Here is a 20,478-nt window from a genome sequence, read left to right as displayed (position 1 = left end):
TGGAGATCTCGAACAGCCATAGTTTTAAACTTTCTCCGGGCATCTGGATAGGAAAGCTTATCCAGTATTTTTAACTCCTGGATCTTCTTCTCCTTCATGAACGTTGGGCATTCTTTGGATATCGGAGCATGCATGCCAGTGCAATTGATGCACATTGGCGGAGGTGTACACTCAACACCAGCATGCTCACATTTTCCACACATAGCAAGGTCAACGAACCATGACAACGCAGTGGGGTATGGCCAAACTTTTGACAGTTATAACACTTCATTGGTGCTGGAATATATGGGTGTACAGTTAAACGGTACATCACGACTTTAATACATTCAGGCAGTGACTGGGCGTCAAAGATCGAGATGAAAGCGCCCGTATCGAGCAGCTTATCACCGACAGACCTCTTTAATCTCTGCACATCGGTAACGCCCTGACGTGCAAGATTTTGAATGATAACGTCATCGGAAGCCCTTGTCAAAAATAACCCCTTTGCGCTTCTTGATTTTAACTGCCACATTGCGTGCCATTCCACGTATCACCAGTGCTTTGCATCCCTTTCATCAAGGTCATAACTGGTCGTAGCAAAACTTTGGCCTGATTGCTGATTGCACACACTGGCCTTTCCTGGTAATGTGTATTGTTGGATACTTAAAAACATTTTCCGAATATATGGCAGCACAACATTATTCGCTTAAAAATCATTGTCATTACTTGCAGCACGAAGCTACTGTACGTGATAATGCTGTCAAGCAATGCAACAATTATGTCATGGTGATGAATATGCCAGGAAATATGTTATATGAGAAATAATGTGGGTTTTTTTTTAAGTCTTTAGAAATAACATTTTGTCTTGTGACTTTGTATTAATCAGAACATAAGGCATTTTGACTTCCTAGTTATCACTTGTATGCTAAGTTGGAAACTGGCAAATTTTTTGTTGGTTTTTGTTGCAGTGTTGTAATTTATTTTGTAAGATGCTCACTTTCACACCATGTTTTGAGACGTCTCTCCTTCTTTCAAGTATTTTTTTCAGTATTTCTTCTTTTGTTATAAAAGGAACTATGTTCTCTGTACTCTGAACAGGAGACTGTCAGATGCTAAGACTGTTTATTTGGTTGTGATCTGCTTCTCATTGATGTATTAGTGCCATAAAGTGTCTTGTCTTGTGATAATGAAGGCTCTGCCTGTAGCTGTTACTCCAACACAGTCACAAAGAGAAGGAAAGTTCAAACTCTCGGTTATCTGAAAGAGAGTAACTCAGGAGTCTAGTAATTCATTCATTTTCTGTTAATATTTGACAAACTGTGATTTTGGCCAGCTCTAGATTTTAAACGAGTTCCAAGTTAAAGTCATTGGTTTCACTTCCCACTAAACTAAGGTTACCAGACTTTTTACTTGAAATGGGCAAGACACCAGTCAGTTCCACTTCACAAATTCTACGTACTGTTGTCTCTGCTGCTATTATAGACATTATAATTTTATCTCTATATATTAACTCAAATGACTGGCAGAATCACACATAATTTTCCAATGAATGATTTTTCTGTAGGTAGTGTCTTGAAGCAAGCTTTGTTGGAAATTCCTATCACAGAATTAGATTTGACCGGATTAGCACATTGCCTTGACTGTAGACGAACTCTGCACATGTTTATAGCCGAGAATACACTCTCAACAAAAGTGTTACCTCCTTTTACCTTTCTGGTTTGACATTTTTCACGCTATGCAAAAGGCTACTAAATATATATAACTTGTTTTGTGTAGCATAGGACACCAACACATGCAACTGCAAAGAAATAACAAGAACAACACCTGCTTCGGTTTTAGAGATTGAATGAAAACATTGTAGAAGCACTACAAGTTGATTTTGTCACAAGCCGGTAGAGAAATGCACCATTACCAACCGTCTATCTGCTATCCACTGGCACTATATTATCTATGATAATTCCGATGTTGAAAATTCACAGCCTGTTTCCAGTCATCTGACCGCGTCAGGAATGGAATGAATAAAGCCCCCTTCTAGCGGCGATGATGGGAATTGTACCGGCTGCCGAGGCCTGTCGCACTCCTCTGGGGCAATGATTAATGAAATGAATTGATATTGGAGTGTGTTGCTGAAATGAAAGTTGACAGGGAAAACCGGAGTACCCGGAGAAAAACCTGCCCTGCCTCCAGTTTGTCCAGCACAACTTTCACCAGGAGTGACCGGGATTTAAACCATGGAACCCAGCGGTGAGAGGCCGGCGCACTGCCGCCTGAGCCATGGAGGCTCCTTTCTGGTGTTAACAACAATAATTACAAAAAATTCATGATTGAATATCGGAAAAGGAAAATGGTGTCAGAACTGCACCAGAAGGCTAGCAAAGTTCAGTTGAAGACAGTGATGATGGAACTGTCCAGAGTGTAGGATGCTAATTAGTTTATATCACCTATTCAATACATTAAAATTTTAAACAATTAGGAATTTATCTTCATTTCCATATGAGACATGTTTTGCCAGGAAATATGTTATATGAGAAATAATGTAATATGTCAATATTATTTCTTTTTTCAAATACAAATCAGGTACCTGATTTATGCCTTGAGGTAGTACTGTGACTGATGCCTTCAATGAAATCATATCAAGCACTGCCAACAAAAACGAATGCCAATGTTGCTCTATGGGACAGAACAACAAAAAGCAATGAAGGAAAACTGCTGATTTTTTAGTGAAAATTTGGACCAGTGCAGAATGAAAATGGTAGGAGGGATAGGAAGAACCAAGAGCAGTTCCAGCCTAACCTGGTAGAAAAATTGAAAGCATGGAGAATGAGTTGGGCAGGACATGTAGCGTGCCCGAGGGAACACGACTGATGGGAGGAAGGAGTAAGGTTGGAGATACAAACTGAAAGATGGCACATGACCAGAAGTAGCAGCAGTAGTAAAATTTAATGTAAGAACTATATATAAAATTATTAAAAAAGAAACCACTTTTCCCTTTGCAAAAATCAAATGATCATAAATGTGTCATGGCCATCCATCAACGGCTCCTTCTTCAGATGGCAACCAGCCTTAAGACATAGCCTGCCTGGTAGCTAACGTTACACTTCTATCATATTTTGTGACACTAACTTCAGTAATACAAATTTTCAGATTATCCCTAGTCATGACATATTTATGTTAAAACCAAGGGCAAAAGTCTGAATTCAGGGACGTCTTGTATTCTTACACTAAACTATTTTTACAGTTATCAGAGATGTTATTTACAATTTAAAGATGTTAGTCATGACAACTACAGTCAGCATGGCTCAATAATATTACAGTTGACTGTTCTTGATGATGTTCCTTCACAACATACTGCAGTTCATGTTTTGAGTGGAACTGTTAGGGCTGTACCACAGAAATTTCACTGGAAGTTGGCAGAATGATCAGTTAATGTATCCTAAATTCAATGTAAAAGAACACCTATGGAATTCTATCACCTCGGCAAACTGTAAAAGAAGTTAGTGGAACATAAAACCAACTATTACTACGGAAGAGTTTCTCTGTTAACTACATAAAAAAAACTAGCTTTATTGAAACTCTTTGATCATTCTTCAGTTTTTCTGACTTTAACTTTCCTCTTCTGTCGACTCAAATGACGAGAACCGAACAGCCTTGTGGGGTGTGTTGACTGTGTTGGACTATTGCCTGCCCTTTGTAAGATAGTTCTCCTTCTTTTAACATAACAAAATGAAGTAGAGTCTGCAGTCTCCTGACAATACGATCCGGCTGACTACTGTTGTGTGCAATACGCTGCGAGCTCCTCCTCCTGGGGCCAGTGTCTCTGGACCTCATGCATCCACTCCCTAGTTTTGCAAATTTTGTGAAAGATATATCCTGAATGTTCATTATCTTTGTGATTTAGAAACTTCTCAAAAATTTTCCAGGGAAACCAATTTCTTGAGTAATGAGGTCAGTGTTAGCTACAATGAGAGACTGTGTGTTTGATTTTATCTGCTTAGCACAGTTCTTTATGTCTTTACGTATAAGTACTTAATCCAAGCAGGAATTCTTTAGTTTATTGTTAAGATTACCTTGTTGATTTAAAAAGGCCAAGCCCCTTTGTTATTCACATGGTAATGATGATCTATAACTTAAAAATGTAATAACATAAGGCTTCATCTTTCACAAATTTAGCTCTGTTACAGAAATAAAAATGGAAAAGAACATACTTTATACCTTGAGTCCCAACAATGGTTTTAAATGTTGGGGGGAAGTGCACCATTGACATACAGTGCATGGCACTAAAGCATTGAGCTTCCTCATTTTGAAGTGTCTGTTGCTAGTTTGCTTTTCATATATTTTTTAGGAAGGGGGCAGCAGCTAACTGACATGTGGTAGGTTCCAAGAACAAGAAATAAGCACAGTTCGATATAAAGAAGGAAAAATAATTTTGACATGTTATATTCCTAAGAGTATACTTTTAAACATTCTGTTTAGTGTCATTTTTGGACTACAAAAAAGAAACAATTTCAGAAGAAGTTCAAAAAGTACTTATCAAGGCCTTGATTACTTTAACATGCAAAATGAGTGAAAATGAATTATGGTTTCCTTCTAGCAACTGAATATTTGCCGTTGTATTTATATTTTTAATCTTGCCCGTTTTCGAGAACACACAGACCTCAGGAGGACGACACCAATGCCCACAGAATATGCAATGAATAAATGAAATACGAGACTTTTTAAATTTGTATATAATAGTGTTTTCAACAAGAGTATTATTACTGTATTGTTTGTTCCTGCAGCTGCTTGTTGTGTGTCGGGAAGACTCTAGTGTATTTCTCCTTAACTCGACTGCTAAGCCTTCCTTTCTGTTTAGAGACCTTGGTGTTCATCAACAAAAGAAGAAAATATGATGGGTTTAAGCACCAGAACATACTTTCTGTTCAGGTGCTGCTGATGATTTACAGCCACTGTAACACTGTCTTAACATTAATCACAGGTCTAACTCTCTGAAAAATCAAAATACTGCCAAAAGAAATTGCAGAGCTATAGGCGACTTGAAGTGAAGAACTATATATCTGGGGTTGGAAGAGAACAGGAGTTAATCAACAAAGGTCAGATAGAAAGGATGAAAGTGAGGAGCCTGGCACAAGCAATACCAGTGTTATGTGAAATTCAAAACACAGATATGCCAATATGTACCCTACGATGTATGATATTAGTTCGTACAATACTGGGGAGTTGATAATAATCGTCCACACGTTCTCTGTTCGTACGCTGAGTGTGGTCAGGTAGTTGATGATTATCGTTACGAAGATGCTATATATGGTGGCAACAATAGTAGGTCTCGACCCCTGCCTTCGGTGGTTGTGGTGATTTTCGTTTTATCCTCTCAACAAATTAAGTAGAGACAAAAAATAAAATAATTAAGAGAGAATTTATTTTATTAAACCAATATGGAAAGCAAGTTCCCTGAGTAACAAAACACTTGAAACTTATAATAATAATAATGTTATTTGCTTTACTTCCCACTAATTACTTTCACGGTTATCGCAGACACCAAGGTGCCAGAATTAAGTCCTGCAGGAGTTCTTTTAATGCCGGTAAATCTACCAACACAAGGCTGACATATTTGAGCCCCTTCACATACCACTGGACTGAGCCAGGATCAAACCTGCCAAGTTGGGTTCGGAACGCCAGCGCCTCAGTCCAGCTTGAAACTTATGAGATTGATTAATCCACTCTCACACATAAAGCGAATGATGAAATCAGTAGTATCATCATTGATTGGTACGAGTTGAGTGTCTGTAGACTCTGTGAGGATGTAGGTTATGGTGAACACACTGGAGTGCCAAAAGCTTCCTGAAGAATTGAGTCAAAGCTGTAGAGGCACTATCTGCAGTCTTGTGAATTCTGCCTTCTAAGACAAATTGAGGGAGTTACCTTTTCACCCTGGCACCACCCTAGTATCTTTATAATCGTCTTGACAGTGACATAAAAATATTTCCCTTCAATAAAATGGTTTTTTTCTTTTTCTAAATTTTGTGACAATATTGGTAAAAATATATACATACTTTTGTAATCCAAGGTTGGGAACACTGTCACAGACAAACGAGTTGTACTGTTTATATACCAAGGTCTCTCATCCCGCTGTGCCATAAGCCCGTTTGTGTGTGCCATTAGTCCATTGCTGCTCTTCCCGACACCACACCGAGCACTGTTTGAGGAACTTGTTAGATATCTAAAAGAATAGTGCTTTACATGACTTTAGACTAGTTTCTTATTGCTTTAGGGAACATTGTATAGAATTCCTTGTATTACAAGAACAAAATGACAGATTTTAACTATTTAAGGCTGATTATGTAACTTTTTTTATTAAGACATATTTTTATTTCTGTTTTGTCTGGATGTGCATCTGTGTTTTTTCTGTATGTCAAAGAGAATAATAATACTGTAATAATAAAACTTGTGGAGACAACCAGACTTTGTTACCCTTCCCACTATCAGATGCTGGAATTGTAGTCATTCATGTCCGGGATGATACAACCCAATCCCGTACCTAACTTACTTCGAGATGGGAAAAACATGAACAATGTATTAGAATCATGGAGCAAGAGTCATTAAAAAAAAAAAAAAAAAATTAAAAAAAAAGCCTTTAAACTTCTAGTACTAGGGAATATGCAAGTTGCTTTACGTCGCACTGACACAGATATGTCTTATGGCGACGATGGGATGGGAAGGTAGTGGCCGCGGCCTTAATTAAGGTACAGCCCCAGCATTTGCCTGGTGTGAAAATGGGAAACCACGGAAAACCATCTTCAGGGCTGCCGACAGTAGGGTTCGAACCCACTATCTCCCGAATACTGGACACTGGTCGCACTTAAGCGACTGCAGCTATCGAGCTCGGTTAGAGAATATGGATGCTGATCATCTCATGAGTTAAAGTGAACATTGCAATGTGCCGTAAGCATTTCACAGTACCGTATATTATTGGATAATGTTGGCATGACAAATTATTTGGAAAAAGAACAAAACCTGGTTTGGAAACTCTTCGAAAACAAACAGAATTAAAAGTTGTTCTTCCTTAGAATTGTCTTCTTTTGTTTCTTCATGAAAACTTTGTAAATACCTGGTCACTAATCACAGGCAATGCAGACCCACGGTGTCACGTCATATAGTGGTACTAATCACAAGTAGTTTCATGGTTTTAATTCAATCATCCCTTGGTCTCCCCTTTTAGTCACCTCTTACAACATTGGTAGCCATAAATGTGCATATGAAATATCACGTTCAATAAGCGAAGGCTCACATTCTGCAATCCACCTTGTGGGGACCTCCCATTATGTAATCAATATATGACTGCACTTGGTCTTGCCAGAAAATACTGCTGGTTAAAGTCCAGTTTTCTGTTGCCAGTCAGTCTGACCTTGTTGATACAGCACTTCACTACGCCCGCTGAACGCTCAACATAGATTCCCTTCTGAATTCGTCCTCTTGTTTTATACTTGTAGTACTCGCAAATTCTTGTTGGCCTGCTTGTAATGCGATACCTGTACCCTGTCAGCTGTCATTTACCATCCACAATGAACAAACACGTGACGAGTTTCATCTTGTTTTCTTGAACGGCATAAGTCGGTTTTCAAGCTCAATGAGGAATTAAGGAAATAAACAATCTCTCGCACCCTAACTTTATTTAATATTATATATTTCTGCCCTTATTTTGATAATACACATTACTATAACTGTATTCTTCGGTGTTTGCCTGGTGAAAATAATTCAGCTCCTTTTCTGAAATTTGAGATTTCTTGTCGGACTTAAGTGAAACAAATACTGTATATTACATGTACAGTAGAGTCTCGATTATCCGACCTGAACGGAACCTGGAGTACGTCGGATAATACAGAATAACTTTGAAAATGAACTGAAACAAACAGGATGGCTATACTCTACGGTACTCTATTTATTGAATTATGAATTCAATTGTAGATATTAAGCTACCTAATGCCGTACACTTTTTTCCACCGATCAAGCCACCCAGCACTGGCAGGAAAATTAGGGTCTCCTTAATTAAACTCCTTCTGGAAATACACAGCCTTTTCCTGCAGAATGGTGCCAGATATTGGCAGGCCCTTTTCCGGGTGTTGAGTTAACCAAAGAAATAGTGCTTCACTTACTTTTTCGTACTCACATTTTTCAATGTTTTTCTCTGCTTCAATTTCTTCCCTCTGTTTTTCCAGTCTCCCACTGTAACACATCCAACACCATAATCTGAAGCCACATTTTGAAGAATTTCTCCTTTGTCCAGTGTCTTTAATGTACTCAACTTGTCTTCCCTAGAAACAATCACTTTCTTCCATTTACTCGCTATACTCACAGAGGATATGAAAATTATAACATCCGCACCCAACCAATACTACAATGAACAATGACTGCGCCTGTCCTAGAGAAAAAAAAAAAAAACACTCCTACCGCCAGCTGTCAGGCCAGTGCTTGTCCCATGGACGCACCCTCCACACCGGGTGTGCCTGAATTTAGTCTCCACCAAAAGTTCAAATTAAGTCTACCAGTGTCGGATAACACGGAATGTCGGATAAGCGAAGGTCGGATGAGCGAGACTCTACTGTACATATGCCGTAAGTCAATAAGAATTCACAAAGGATAAGCCTCCAAACCACACCAAAGTCATGACAAGACGAGGTTAAATTAAGTTAGGTTGATGACAAAATTTCCTTCCATTTGAACCAAACTGATTCTTTATAGAGGAGGTAATGTTGCTTTCCTTTTCGGAGGAGTTACTGCAGATTTTTCTTGCTTCTTAGACACCCTAATTGCATTCTATACATACGAGTTGGATGAAATAAGACCATATTAATAAACAGCTGCGTTCCATCATTTAACACCAACTACATTATTAAATGCATTATTCTACTTAACTGGTATTACCCAAACTGATTTACAATCATACAGAAAAAAGAAAATATGCTTTACTTATACCCACAGATGTAATACTAGTGATTTTCACAATACTGCAGTGGCAATATGAAAATCTTGCAAGTCACGAGAAAAACTGTGACTACAGTGCCAACATGCAAGATTAACAGTAACTGTAGAAATCTATCAAGTGAAGTTCTGAATGAACAGCCATATCATTCTTTTGAGTAACCTTAATTTTTCCACACTGAATTGAATGGGTTAAAACAGCTGTTCATTTTCTTCTGAAATACAAAAATGCACAACTTTGAAGATTATTTCAAAACCCAGAACAGTAGATTTGTAATGTAACCAGTTTAACACCTTTGAAGTTGAAAGTGGATAGTATAACAGCACTATTATTCTGGTTCGTACAACAAAGTTTGAATAATAATAATAAAAAATAAAAAAATCATAGGTGCTTGCATGGTAAGAAAGAAGCAACTCGGAGCTGCCATCACTTCAGTTACCCAAGAAACTAGGTGTTAAGGCTACCTTCAAGGTTAATAGTCGTGAAAATACACACACACAGGAGGTGTCAAATTGGTTTCATGACAAAGGAACTACACCTCTTTCTCAAGCAAGACTGAGCAAGGAAAAGAGCAGGAATGGACATCTGACATGTGAATACAAGTCACAAAATTTCACAAATGTAACAGAAAATATATATTTTTTATAGGCAAATAAACATGTTTGAAAACGAGAACAACAAAATCATTTAAATTTGTCTCTGCACAATGTGACCTGAACTTCCAGTAACATGAAATACAACACAAAGATTATGTCCACAACAATTTCCGGTGCCGTTGTGATCAGCTTTCCTGGGATAAGAGGATCATACCAATGCTGGATTACAAACCCTGCTAAATGTAATGTGATCATATTCATCCCTTCTACCTGGAAGTCTTAGTCCTGGACAGCAGTCCACTGACATACCTGTGTATCTTATTCATTAATTCATTCATTGACATATGTAATGGGAATTTGACATTTCCTCCTCATATCTTAGCAAGTACCATAGTTTTTATTAATGGTGCAAAACAAACTTGAAGCGCACCTGGATACAAAATGTTATAAAAAATGTGAACTACTTTGAACTGAGTGATCTTTCCCAAAGACAAACGTGCAAACCCGTGTCATGATAATAAAAAATGCACCAACTAAACCAAGTGTGACACTCAATTGTCGCTTAACTATAATGTTTTTTCTAGTGGCTTTACATCGCACCGACACAGATAGGTCTTATGGCGACAATGGGATAGGAAAGGCCTAGGAGTTGGAAGGAAGTGGCCGTGACCTTAATTTAAGATACAGCCCCAGCAATGCCTGGTGTGAAAATGGGAAACCACAGGAAAACCATCTTCAGGGCTGCAGACAATGGGATTCGAACCCACTATCTCCCGGAGGCAAGCTCACATCCGCACGGCCAACTCACCCGGTAACTATAATCACAAATATCAATACAGACATGAAACTAATAGATTACGGTAACTATAATGTTTTGAAAGTGACATTTAAAAAATACTTAGTTCACTTTTCTTGGGAATCAAAAGAGCTGGAGCAATCAAACATTGCAGACTAAATATAATTTTATACGTAGTACGGCACCAACCACCTCCAAGGGCTAGACATGTATCCAAATTTTCCCGTTTATCGATGTGCCAGAGGAAGAATTCTGTCCCACACTTGAATTCTTCCAAAGTAGTAGTTAATCTATCCATCACTAATTTGGATACTCCTTCTATGTCCTTCTAATCGAGAACGGATTAAATTTTGCGATTTCACCTCTTAAGCTTCCGACAGAGGAGATCATCTGTGGTGTTGAGGCTTCTCTAAAGCCCTTACCGGATCATATTGCTGAGGAGATTCGTCTTGAAACCGCCACCATTATCAGACATTTCAAACCCCCTTGTACTAACCTTACTTCCAAAGAGAGGTATGCTCTTAAACAACTAAAATTGAACAAGGACTTGGTGGTGTTGAAGGCTGATAAAGGCAATGCTACTATGGTTATGAACACCATTGACTACAATAACAAGATTGAGGAACTTCTCAGTGATCCCACCTATAAGGTGCTAAAAAATGATCCTACCAACGCCATTGATAGGAAAACAGCGTCCCTTCTTAAAGCTAGCTCGATTCCGAATGATGTTTCTTGTGGTTTGCGACAGCAGGCTTCCACAATTCCTCGACTTTATGGCCTTCCTAAGATCCATAAAGATGGAGTTCCCCTTAGACCTATTGTTAACAGTATAGGTTCCCCTACATACAATCTGGCCAAATACCTTGGAGAACTTCTCAAGCCGTACATAGGTAATGAGGCATCCATCAGGAATTCATCGCATTTTATTGGCATTTTATCCAATCTGCGTGTTTCTCCTGGTGATATTCTAGTCAGTTTTGATGTCGTGTCTCTGTTCACTAGGGTTCCAATCATAGACACCTTGTCTCTGTTGGATAAAATCTTTCCTGGTGACATTGTTAATCTGTTTCACCTTGTCCTCACTACCACATATTTCAGTTTTCATGGTACAATATGAAGGGGTTAAAGTCAAAGTGGTGTAAGTCAATTTTCGGTAGAAGTTGACTTAGGCACAGAAAGGCGATGTAGAAATAAAAAACTGTTCATAGAAAAAGTGGAGTAAGTCAGAGCTTCACTCATTTCGTCGTTAGATGGCAGCACAAGTTAGACTGGTAATGGATCATCTGTTTTGCTGATAACTGAAGTGGTGTGAGTCAGACTTACACCAGTGTGGTTGTAATTGTTCCGCGATTTTCATCGAGTGTTGAATGCATGCGTGAATACTCAAAGAAACGATGGATTCTGAAATAAGTTTAAGTGATCCGTTGGATGAGCTGGAGTCCAGTGATGAATGGGAGCGTGAACAAGGAGAAAACACATCAGAAACAGATGATGGTAAGTACTATTCACCTTCTAACCTCTCAGTTACTCACCTACTAACCTATTTTGTTGCAACGTTTTTAGCAAGTACTTACATTAGATTATGCCTTAGGTCCTTTTGGTCTACTATTCCCTGAATAATACACCTTTGTAATCGGTTCGGAAAAAAAGAAAGGAAAAATGGAGAAAAATGCATGAAGAGTGATGTTTTTAGTGAATTTTCTGTGATTATTGAAAATGGTCGTGTTGAGTATCGTTTTTCACGTAATTTTGAATGCTGAATCGAAGCTTCCCCTGCAGTTTTTTTATTTCGGTAGTAAGTGTAACAAGATGTTTGTTGTTTCAGAATCAGAAGGAGATGAAGAGGTAGACGGCGGACGCCAGCGCAACCATTCCAGCGAATTTCCTACTGCTGGAACTTCTGAGAATCGAGAAAACGCTCACCCGAGAACGAGGAAAAGACAAAAACACGAAAGTAAAGCTCAAAAGCGAAAGCGAGCACGAAATTCAGGGCTCCCGTACGTGTCCTCTAGAGGAAAAGAAGTGGCCGGTAAGCTGTATCAGAACTTTGATTGTAAATGTAAAAAAAAGTGTGTGGAGAACGTACCTGAAGTGGCGAGGCGAGAAATTTTCGACACCTTTTGGAAGCTAAGCAGTTTTTCTGAACAAAACGTATTTTTATGTGGTTTGATTGTGCAACAGAAACCTAATGTAAGACGCCCACGAAATTCAACGATAAATGCAAAGTCTGTTTCAAACAGCTTCAGATTCCAAGTCAGAGGCAATAGCGTTACTGTGTGCAAGCGTTTTTTCTTACAAACACTCCAAGTTTCGGATGGGCGAATGACAAGGGCAATACAAAAAGTACGAGAGGGTCAACAACCAGGAAGTGATGGCCGAGGACGCCATCCCCCCAAAAATAAAACACCGGAGGCTGCCATGAATGGTGTGCGTGACCACATAGCATCTTTCCCATCGTATCAATCGCACTACAGTAGATCAGAGAACCCTAACAGGAAATACCTTCCTCCTGACATGAATGTACGTACAATGTATGAACTGTACAAAGAAAAGTGCACGGAAAAAGGTGATATTCCTGTTTCTGAAGCCATCTACCGTCGAACCTTTAGCAATGAGTTCAACTTGCATTTCCACCGGCCTCTTAAAGATACGTGCACCAGATGCGATGTGCTTGACAAGAAGATTGAAGTGTGTGAAGATGAAGACGAATCTACAAAGCTGAAGGCTGAAAAAGAATTACACCTCAGAAATGCCGAAAAGGTGAGAGAGGCTAGAGATCGGGACAAAGTGAAAGCACGGGAAGACGAATCTTTCTATGGTCTGACATTCGACCTCGAAAAGGCTTTGCCATTTCCTGTTTTGACGACGTCCGTGGCTTACTATAAGCGGAATATGTATTGTTATAACCTTGGCTGCCATGAACTTGGAACAGGTTTAGGCTTCATGTTCTGCTGGGATGAAACGATCGCTTCTCGTGGGTCTCAAGAGATTGGTTCCTGTATCGTCAAACATCTTGCAGCAAGAGCGTCATCTGCTAGGCACATAGTGTTGTACAGTGACGCATGCACGGGCCAAAACCGTAATATTAAGTTTTCCTTGTACCTCATGAAGTACATACAGGGCCCTCAAAGCAATGCAGAAATTATCGATCACAAATTTATGGTAAGTGGCCACTCTTTTCTACCCAACGACGCTGAATTTGGATCAATTGAATCGTACGCAAAGAACAAGTCCATTTATACTGCAGACGACTGGTACAGTATCATAATGAAGTGCCGAAGGAACAATCCATTCATGGTGACGAAAATGAGCCGAGAGGATTTCAAATCTGTTGCAAAGTTGGAAAGTTGTATCACGCGACGAAAGAAAAATGAGAACAACATTGCTGTTAATTGGTTGAAAATTCAATGGATACGAATTTTGAAAGATCAACCTTACACTCTCTTCTACAAAGAAACTGTGAATGAGGATATCCCATTTTCTAAACTAAATCTAAAGGCAGCAAAGCCCGGTAGGCGACATTCTCTGGCCAACGTTTCTCAAGATGTTTTGTACCCAAGGGGAAGGCCTGTTACTGAGGCTAAAAAGAAAGATATGCTTGATCTTCTGCCATACATTCCACCAGTGAAACATGAATTCTTCGTTTCCCTGCGAACCACTATTGAAGAAGGTGAGGAGCTTGTAGATGTTGGACCTCTGGAAATTGTGGAAACCACATATCCTGATGAAATAGACTGAATCCGTATTGCCATGTTAAAAACATTAAGACTCCATTCGTGATAAAAAATTAAATTGTTTGTATTATTCTTATACTTTGTGTAATGTTCAATAAAAATGTGTTTGAGAAGTGCAAGTCAACTTTACATCATTTTGTTGATGTCCATAGTGGTGTAAGTCTTTGGTTTTAGGTCATACAGTGGTGTATGTCACAGGCTTTGGTAAGGCACAGTGGTGCAAGTGACTTTGGTTAGTGCGTGAGGTACAACTTTTGAGCAAACAAAATTTCAAATCAAGCCTAATCCCTAAGTTTGGACCTACGTAGTACCTCTAAAACAATACCATCACAAAAACTTGTCTACTGAATTAACTACAATACCTTTCGCATTATGCTCATTTCCTAAAAACGATGATAAAGTGACTTACACCACTATACCTTTAACCCCTTCATATACGAACAAATGGATGGTGTTGCCATGGAATCGCCATTGGCACCAGTCATCGCTAATTTCTATATGCAAGATTTTGAAGAGCGTTGTCTTCAATCTTGCACGCTCAAGCCGTCCATCTGGTTGAGATTTGTCGATGACACATTTGTTATCTGGCCCCATGGTGAACACGAATTATCTATATTTTTGTATCACTTGAACAGCATACATCCAAACATTAAATTTACCATGGAGACTGAACGTGGAGGATGTTTGCCGTTCTTGGATGTTTTGGTTTCTAAGAAATCAAATGGAACTTTAGGTCATTCGGTTTACCGTAAACCTACCCATACTAATAGATACCTTTATGGGTCCTCTCATCATCATCCTTGCCAAAAGCGTGCTATGCTTAACACTCTTATCAGCCGAGCAAGGGAGGTTTGTGAAGAGGATAAATTAAACTGTGAACATGAGTTCCTATCCAGAACATTTCTGAGCAATGGCTATTCAGGGAAACAGATTGACGAAGTGCTACATCCTAAGCCAAAAGGCAGATTGTCACGTGATTCTCGTCCTTTGAGTCTGGCCTTCTTGCCATACGTGCAATCTGTCATGGATAGGATTGGCAATATTCTCAGAAAGCACAATATCAAGACCATTTTTAAGTCTAATATCACCATAGGCAATTGTTTGCGACCTATCAAAGATCCTATTGGTTTAAACTGCGCTGGAATATGTATGATTCCTTGCTCCTGTGGATCGGTTTATGTCGGCCAAACATGTAGGAAAGTAGCAACAAGGGTTAAAGAACATCGCAGGCACTTACGTCTTTGCCAGCCAGAGAAGTCTGCTGTGGCAGAACATGCAATACATAATGACCATAAAATAATTTTTGATGCAACTTCTGTCATTTGTAAAGAGAAACATTTTATTCCCAGAATCATTCGTGAGGCGATAGAAATTGCTAAACGCCCGAATAATTTTAACAAAGGTGACAGCTATATACTGAGTAGATCATGGCTACCCTCCATAGTTAACTCGTCAACATCTTTCTCCGTGACTCTGGAGGCCCTGGAATGAACTATATTTCTAACAGGGTCTCTCTATCTTGAGTCTGTTTACTATGGAGAGACTGTACCCATTTTGCTTTGTTGTTGCTCTGAAGACGATCCTGGTCGCAGGATTGAAACGCGTCAGCTGGTATTTATTTATTATTACACGACCTAATATCCCCAAATAATTATCATAACGTCATTTAGTGGTCGTGAAAGTCTACGTATTAGGAAAAATTTTTCTTTTCGAGAGTCCATTTTTAAAGGTAAAATTCTTTTTGGACACAACTACGTCACTCTGACTTAACAAAAATAATTATGACACACAGTAATATCTTCCATGCAAATTGTACCTTAAGTTTTGGCAGAAATTTGAATTTTTACAACGCTGTTGATGAACTAAGGGCAGTCAGACAGGTTGTTATTAAAAGGCGAGCTCTTGGAACACACAGTTTCTTAGACGTAACATGCAGGTTTTACGTCCAGTGACCAGCCTAGCCAGATACTCGAGTGTCACACAACATTGCTTGGCCTTCTTGATTTGGTTTAATAACGCAGCATTATTTACAATCATGATGAGTGTCCGAGTGTGATGAGCAGTTAAAGAAGGGATACAGCATTCGCAGGACAGAAGTGCAACAGCACAAAGACTCGGAATGTACACGTTTAGTAAATCTCTTACGGCAAAAAATAAGTAACATTTTTATTTTAAGAGTTTAGGAACAGATGTAATACAAACCTCCTTCCTCTACTCTGTATCATCACAGAGATAAAGTCGCCCTTTGTTAACTAACTTGGTTTACGTACAGAATTCTGCATTTGTCTATATGTTCACATTTCAGAAAATCATGGCATTATGGGCCTTGGCCTACCAAACAACTGATGCTCAGCCCCAAAGTGACACGTGGTCAGCACGACAAATCTTCTCAGGAGTTATTATTGGCTTTCTAGACCAGGGCTGTTATCTCACCATCAAATGCTATGATGTAAGCTGAGAGAACCTCGAACCAGCCCTCATATTCAGGTAAAAATCCCTGACCTGGCCTCTGGGAAGTCTGGAAGTTAACTTAAAGACAAACAACATTTTCAAGGAAATTGACAGAGAAGGCCGTCCAGTACCAGAAGCTTGTCTGATCAATACGAGATGACCATGACTAGAAGGCTATGGCTTGACTTGAGATGACGGCAGCAGAGTTGCTTTCTTTTGTTTAGAAAGAACTATCCAATGTAGGAATTGGGAGAAATGTGAAAGTATAAATCAAAGAATATCAAAACTTGCTTCTAAAAATGTTGCTCAAGACATTTGGCATGATCCTCTTGCACAACTAATGTCCAACATGACCAGGATAATACTTCCTACAATATAATAAAATAAAAAAACAGACCTTGAGAAGATCAACATCTGTTTCTATTTAAAACACACTTTGATCATCTGACAAGCGGGGAATACGAGCACTGCTGCACTACCATGATGACACGGTCAACTTACGAGACCTTTGTGGGGGTAAAACATTGAGTGATATGTGCCAAGCAATCTCTTGAACTCTTCCATATTTAATTACCTAGGAGTTAAAGAGAAATTAACTTATTCACTTACTTTCTACAATAACAACCTTATACAATTTTTGATTAACACTTATCTTCCTTGCAGTAATTTTGTGGATACTCAAGACAATCTACAGCTGTGGCAGTCAACATGAACTGGATCTGCCCCCATTATTTACTCTGACTAGCTAACTTCAGGTCAATGCTACTCACTGAGTACCTTTACGTCATCTTCCAGCGTGACTATGTTGCTGTGTATGACCATTTTATAAACACACACAAGTTTTGAAGAATGTGTTTGTTATGCAGAACCATTCTACACTTAATTGTGTTGGCAAGAAAGAAACATCATTCTACACCAATAAAAACAAAATATACAGCACTTTATTCCATTTGGCTACTTTTGATTTGTACACATCCCAGGGGAAACAGTTTGACTTTAGGTATCACACTCGCCACACATTTACACTTAGCAAAGAGCACACAGACTGGAGCGTGCCCCATGAACACCTGATAGTTCAAACACATAACAGTCGTTACTTATAGAACATTGTATCACATGACTTTCAATTAACAAAAGAGCTCAATGTACACAAAAGCGCTACATTCTTGTTAATTGGCCATTTCTTGCAAAGACAAGTGTTGATTGTCTGAGAACTTTAGTTCAAACCTACTGTACTGTGTTGTAGTGTAGCTGTAGTCCTTGAATTTCCTAGAGGCAGCTGCATGTCCAACACTATTCATGGCTTTCCGTGATTTTGTAGCATTCTGTATATCAACTCTAGATGAGTGCTACGCCCTGCTGCATTTTATTATTAAAATGGCAGTGCAAGAGGTAAATGAACAGGCGGAGAACACACAAGTCAGCAGAAGGAGCAAATTAAAGAATTGCCGGGGTGAGTAGCTCAGGCGGTAGAGCGCTGGTCTTCTGAGCTCAACTTGGCAGGTTTGATCCCAGCTCAGTCTGGTGGTATGTGGAGGAGCTCAAATACATCAGCCTTGTGTCAGACTTATGGCATGTTATAGAACTCCTGCGGGATAAACTTCTGGCACATCTGAATTTCTGAAAATCGTAACAGTAGTTGGAGGGACATAAAACTAATAACATTATAATCAAAGAACTGGTCCATTTCAAGTGCACCTCCAGACATTATGCTCGTGAAGATTGAAGTAATTTGAAGCAATTTACCCAGTCATTATTGTACTTATGTGTTTCCTTCATTTTGTTATCAGAAGCAATGCAGGAAGTACGCCCCCGGAGCTTAATGTTCAAACAACCTGGAAGACATCACCTGCAAGTATCGCTATAACTACAAGACCTTCATCACCGACTACAAATTTGGTTTTGATACCCTTCCGTTTGATATATATAGAGTAAGATGGGGCAACAGTACACGTCGGGGAAGACTGCGCATTGGTGAATTTTTCAGGGAAAGGTGTTCAGCAGTTGGCCAAACTGCTTTGTGTTGAGAAGGTGTCATGTCAGACTGTGCTCTGCCGGAATGTTAATGTGATCAAGATTTTCATCGAGTCATTATGCGGTGAGTAACATTTTATTGAGTTCTGATGTAATATTCAACCCTATGAACTTAAGAATTTTTGCATAACCATGCACATTTCCCTGAAGTTGTATTTTATTCATAGTTTCTTAAGCATTCCTGTGGTACCGAGCTCGATAGCTGCAGGCGCTTAAGTGCGGCCAGTATCCAGTAATCGGGAGATAGTAGGTTCGAACCCCACTATCGGCAGCCCTGAAGATGGTTTTCTGTGGTTTCACATTTTCACACCAGGCAAATCCTGGGGCCGCTTCCTTCCCACCCCTAGCCCTTCCCTGCCCCATCGTCGCCATAAGACCTATCTGTGTCGGTGCGACGTAAATCAACTAGAATTTCTGTGGTGCAATCGTGACCTGGTCACACCTTCCTTTAGCTGATGAGTGCAGCTATCTGTTGGTTAAATCCGGTAGTACATGGCGGGGTAAGACTACGCAGGTCGCACTGGGGGAAAAGTGCGCAGTGCGTACTCTTGCCCCGCTTGCAGTTCTCCTACGAAGTTAAACGTTGACATCCATTTAGATTGTGTTACGAAAATGTACTAATGGAATATGGTTCTCTACTGCTGAAATTAAAAGGCAGGCAACTATAATGCCTTTCACTTTTACAATTCTAGGGAATACAAGAGAAAGAGCGAGCGCAAGCCATGTACTCCAGAAATGTTACAGATTGCAAAAGAGTAGAAAGAGGGGAATCCAAATGACAGATTGCCAAGAGTATGGGTATCAGGGAAGCTGCATTGAGGAATCATCTTTAAAAGGTACTTATGGATAATAAGAATACAAATAAGAGAATATATTCCGACTGGACATATTTTAATATAATATAATTGTTGTTTCCCATTCTTTCAGGGTTTTGGAGTGGAAAAACTTGGGCGATTCAATAAAACGTTTGATGAACGCCAAGAATCTGAACTAGCCGAGCACTGCCGACAATTCGATGAATATTTCTATGGGCTTACTATGAAGGACTTGCGGCGACTGACGTATGATTATGCAGTGATGAATAAAATAGAAAATACTTTTGCTAAGGCTTCAAAACTGGCAGGCAATGACTGGGCATATGACTTTATGAAGAGGCACCGTCTTACTCTTCGCACATCTCAAAAAGCCAGTTTGGCTCGGGTTATGGGTTTTAATAAAGTGCAAACAGCCAAATATTTTGATAATCTGTCTTCTCTCATGGTAAAACACAGATTTCCACCTCACCAAATCTTCCAACATGGATGAATCTGGTGTCACTACTGTACCAAGTAGGGTCCCTAAAGTGATTTCTAAAGTTGGGAGAAAAGCTGTAGGAAAACTTGTTTCTACAGAAGGAGGTCAGCTTTTTACCATTATTTGTTGCAGGGCTGCTGGAGGGAACTATGTTCCTCCGGCAATAATATTCCCATGAAGAAGACTGAAAGAAGAACTTCTGAATGGGGCCCCACCAGGGACTGTGATGATGTGTTCTGATTCGGGTTATATCAATAGTGATTTGTTTTTACACTGGCTAAAACATTTCCATAAACCTATTGCAGGTTCAAAGGAAAATCCAGTGCTTTTAATCTTAGATAATCATTCCTCACACCTAAGTTTAAATGCTGTCTTATACTGCAGGGAAAACAACATCCATATTCTTTCTATTCCTCCCCACGGTACTCACAAACTTCAGCCACGTGACCAGTGTTTTTTCAAGGCCCTGAAAGATTTTTACTCTCAGGAATGTGCTACAATGAACAAAGCCATTATGGCATTTAAAGTCTGTGGTATTTGTCCACTGAACAGAGACATTTTCGGTAAAGCCATCTTCTGTAACAGACCAAGGCCATAGTCAAAAACCACCAAGTACAA

The 20,478-nt window shown here is 39.4% G+C and overlaps 1 protein-coding gene across 1 annotated transcript in view; it reads right to left on the bottom strand.

Moving 5' to 3' along the window:
* Nucleotides 1-18,017: 18,017 nt before the first annotated feature.
* The window catches only part of LOC136885531 (4'-phosphopantetheine phosphatase), a 78,492-nt gene continuing 76,031 nt past the window's right edge, over nt 18,018-20,478 (bottom strand). Inside the window, exon 16 of the mRNA XM_067158129.2 lies at nt 18,018-18,153. The gene's annotated coding sequence lies outside the window, so the exon portion shown is untranslated. The remainder of the gene's footprint in view (nt 18,154-20,478) is intronic.

This window comes from Anabrus simplex, chromosome 14, assembly GCF_040414725.1.
Source record: "Anabrus simplex isolate iqAnaSimp1 chromosome 14, ASM4041472v1, whole genome shotgun sequence".
Lineage (NCBI taxonomy): Eukaryota > Metazoa > Arthropoda > Insecta > Orthoptera > Tettigoniidae > Anabrus > Anabrus simplex.
Note: the sequence above shows the minus strand (reverse complement) of the source record. Positions and strands in the feature narration are given on the sequence as shown.